The sequence below is a fragment of the Lolium rigidum genome, chromosome 3, assembly GCF_022539505.1.
Source record: "Lolium rigidum isolate FL_2022 chromosome 3, APGP_CSIRO_Lrig_0.1, whole genome shotgun sequence".
Taxonomy (NCBI): Eukaryota; Viridiplantae; Streptophyta; class Magnoliopsida; order Poales; family Poaceae; genus Lolium; species Lolium rigidum.
The window spans coordinates 98402537-98407165 of NC_061510.1; positions in this window are offsets into that span (position 1 = coordinate 98402537).

The following is a 4629-nucleotide window of genomic DNA, read 5'->3' on the forward strand; positions in this document are numbered from 1 at the left end:
CTTGAGCCACCAATCTTGCCTTGTTCCTCACAACATTTCCAAACTCATCTTGCTTGTTCTTGAAAATCCATTTAGTGCCTATAACATTGCGGCACTCCTTTGGTTTCTTTACTAAGGTCCACACTTTGTTGCGCTTGAAGTTGTTGAGTTCTTCATGCATAGCTTCCAACCAATCCGAATCTTCAAGGGCTTCATATACTTTCTTGGGTTCCACTAAGGAGATATAAGCATGATGATGGCTAAAGTTAGCCAATTGCCTTCTTGTGGAAACCTTTGCCCTTACATCACCAAGAACCTTGTCATGAGTGTGTCCACGAAGTTCGAGGTTCCTATCTCTTCTTGCTAGACGACGGGCCTCGATCTCCTCCTTGGTCTTTCTTGGCCTTGGAGGTGTCACTTGATCAACTTGATCATTTGGGTCCCCGTCTTGACCTTCAACTTGAGCTTCCTCAATTGCTTGGGGTTGCTCATTCTCATGTGCTTGATCTTGAACAATATTCGGAGAAGGGCAAGAGTTGATTGGATCCTCATTGGAGCCATCATGAATGCTTGGTTGATCTTGTCCTTGATCTTGCACACAAGAGGGAGGGTCTTGTTCTTGTTCTTGGGTTGGTGCATCATTTGCTTCACTAGGTAGGGTTTGTTGATGTTGAGAAGATGAGGGCTCCACCGTGGTAGAGCATAGTTCTTCCCGAGACGCCACACCGTGTCCCTCAATGGGGCGGAAAAATCCCACACCCATTCTTACTATGGCATCTTGAGGTATTTCATCACCTGCACAAACATCAACTTGCCCCACTTGGGAGCCATCATTTTCTTCGAACTTCACACTACAAGATTCAATGATAATCCCGGAGGATACATCAAAGATTCTATAAGTGTGAGATTCGGCACCGTAACCAACAAATATACCCTCCAAAGCTTTAGGAGCAAATTTAGACAAACGAACTCCTTTGATTTTGTAGAAACACTTATGATGTCTACGGGAGCTTCTATTCTTGTAGACAGTGTTGGGCCTCCAAGAGCAGAGGTTTGTAGAACAGCAGCAAGTTTCCCTTAAGTGGATCACCCAAGGTTTATCGAACTCAGGGAGGAAGAGGTCAAAGATATCCCTCTCATGCAACCCCGCAACCACAAAGCAAGAAGTCTCTTGTGTCCCCAACACACCTAATAGGTGCACTAGTTCGGCGAAGAGATAGTGAAATACAAGTGGTATGAATGAATATGAGCAGTAGTAACGGCGCCAGAAAATAGCTTGCTGGCGTGTAGTTGATGGTGGTGATATTGCGGACAGTAGAGATGCAGTAAAACAGTAAACAAGCAGCGATAGCACTATTTAGGAACAAGGCCTAGGGAATAGACTTTCACTAGTGGACACTCTCAACATTGATCACATAACAGAATAGATAAATGCATACTCTACACTCTTGTTGGATGATGAACACCATTGCGTAGGATTACACGAACCCTCAATGCCGGAGTTAACAAGCTCCACAATTCAATGTTCATATTTAAATAACCTTAGAGTGCATGAAAGATCAACATAACCAAATAGATCACATCAATACCATCACAGTAATAGTTAACTTCACAATCTACAAGAGATCATGATCATAGCCTACGACAAGAACCACACGGTGCACACACTAGTCACCTTTACACCATGCAGGAGGAAAAGACTACTTTAATAACATCACTAGAGTAGCACATAGATGAATTGTGATATAAAACACATTGCAATCATAAAGAGATATAAATAAGCACTTCACTACGCCATTCATAACAGTGAATAAGTATTCTGTGAAATATAGCCTACGAGACCCACACGGTGCACACACTAGTCACCTTTACACACGTGGGACAAGGAGTCTCCGGAGATCACATAAGTAAAACCCACTTGACTAGCATGATGACATCTAGATTACAAGCATCATCATATGAATCTCAATCATGTAAGGCAGCTCATGAGATTATTGTATTGAAGTACATAGGAGAGAGATTAACCACATAGCTACCGAGTACGGCCCGAGCCTTGATGGAGAACTACTCCCTCCTCATGGGAGACAGCAGCGTTGATGGAGATGGCGGTGGTGTCGATGGAGGAGCCTTCCGGGGCACTTCCCCGTCCCGGCGGCGTGCCGGAACGAGAGACTCCTGTCCCCCGGATCTTGGCTTCGCGATGGCGGCGGCTCGAAAGGTTTCTCGTACCGTGGCTTTTTCGTCTCGTGTTTTAGGTCCGGGACCTTTATATAGGCGAAGAGGCGGCGTCAGAAGGTCAACGGGGCGACGACACCATAAGGCGGCGCGGCCAGGGCCTGGGCCGCGCCGGCCTATCATCTGGGGCCTGTGTGGCCCCCCTCTGGCCACTCTCGGGTGTTCTGGATGCTTCCGGGCAAAATAGGAACTTGGGCGTTGATTTCGTCCAATTCCGAGAATATTTCCTTACTAGGATTTCTGAAACCAAAAACAGCAGAAAACAGAAGCGGCACTTCGGCATCTTGTTAATAGGTTAGTTCCAGAAAATGCACGAATATGACATAAAGTGTGCATAAAACATGTAGAAATCATCAATAATGTGGCATGGAACACAAGAAATTATCGATACGTCGGAGACGTATCAACTTACACCCGAACACCTTGAAGTATGAGATATTAGGCTTGTTCCCGGTGAGTATTTCATATGGAGTCTTGTTCAAGCACTTGCGGAGATAGAGCCGGTTAGAGGAGTGGCAAGCGGTGGAGATGGCTTCCGCCCAAAAGTTATAGCGGGATTTATACTCCGCCATCATAGATCTTGCCATATCCATAAGAGTCCGGTTCTTCCTCTCCGCAACACCATTTTGTTGAGGGGTGTAAGCAACGGAATATTGATGTCGAATCCCCTCATCACTAAGAAAATCATTGAGTGTATAGTTCTTGAACTCGGAGCCGTTGTCACTTCTTATTGCCATAATGAGGAGGTTGTGTTGGCGTTGCACCTCGGTAGCAAAGTCAATGAATATTTGTTGAGTCTCATCCTTCGTCTTGAGAAAGTAGACCCAAGTATATCTTGAGTAGTCATCAACAATCACCAAGCAATGTTTCTTCGCACCAAGACTTGCATGAGTAACGGGACCAAAGAGATCCACATGAAGGAGCTCCAAGATCCTCTTGGAAGAGATGATAGTCTTGCTTGGATGCGGAGAGTCATGCATTTTGCCTTCAACACAAGCCCTACAAACATGATCTTTGGCAAAAGACACATTTTCCATTAGTCCCACAATATGGTTCCCCTTGTGAAGACTTTGCAAAGTTCTCATGTTGACATGGGCTAGGCGGCGATGCCACAACCAACCCACGTCCGCCTTTCCGAATAGGCACATCGCACTTGTCGTGGTGGTCCCAGAAAAGTCCAACACATACAAGTTGTGTTCGCGATACCCAACGAAAGCGACTTTTAGAGTCTTGCTCCACAAGAGGACCACAATATCATTATCAATAAAGACGGCGAAACCCATCTTGCCAAGGGCGGAAACGGAAAGCAAGTTGTAACCAAGGGTTTTGACAAGCATGACATCCACAAGAGTAATGTTGTGTGCAACCACAACCTTGCCAAAACCCAATACCTCGGATGTAGAATTATCGCCAAAGGAGACGGTGATATCATTAATGTTAGGCCTCAACTCCTTGACGAGGTTCTTGCCGCCGGTCATATGACTTGTACATCCACTATCAAGTACCCATTTTGAACCTCCGCGGCATAGTCCTACATGAGATCAATTCTTGGATTTAGGTACCCATTTCTCAATGGGTCCTCTTTTGTTAGCAACAAGGGTCTTTGGGACCCAAATAGACCAAGCAACATAACCATCATATGGCCAACATATTTAGCATAAACATCACCATAATAATCTTTAAATAAAACATAGTGAGGGTTGGCAATTCCCGCATCATCATCATTAATGGTTTTGCCCTTGGAGGCTTCACCATTAGTGACGGCTTTCTTCTTCTCTTGTGCGGGCTTGGCCTTTTGCTTGTTTGCCTTCTTTGCCTTGGCATTATAACCAAGGCCCTCCTTCCCATTGTTTGATCTTTGCTTACTCAAAAGATCATCCAAAGAAAGTTTACTTTGGGGAGAGGAGGCCTTAGCAAGTTCATCGTTCAACCTAGCATTTTCCTCAATAATATTTGCAAGATCACATAGAGGAGTAGAGGTGCTAGGTATGTCATATGAAGCGAGCCTAATTTGAAGTTGCTCATAAGACTTGGAGAGGAGAGAGTATTCATTCTTCAAGACTTTGTGTGCCTTGTCTAGATCATCTAGATCTCTCACAAGTTTCTCATGATTAACACCAAATTTGGCCTTTTCCTTTGTAAGCACTTTAGTCTTAGCTCTAGCAAGATCTCTAGCTTTAGTGAGCTTGTTAATTTTATCTTGAGGATCTCCAAGATTTCCTAAACTCTCTTCAAGAGAGGCCATGGTTTCTTGGCTTTCCTCAAGGGCATTTCTAAGAGCATGTAGTTCAAGAGCATCTTCTCTCTCTATTTGGCATTTTTTCTCAAGAGTACCATTTAGTTGAGCCATACGAACCATGAGGTTTGAAACATGCTTTTTAGTATTACCTTGTAGGTTAAGAATGAAATCATCAA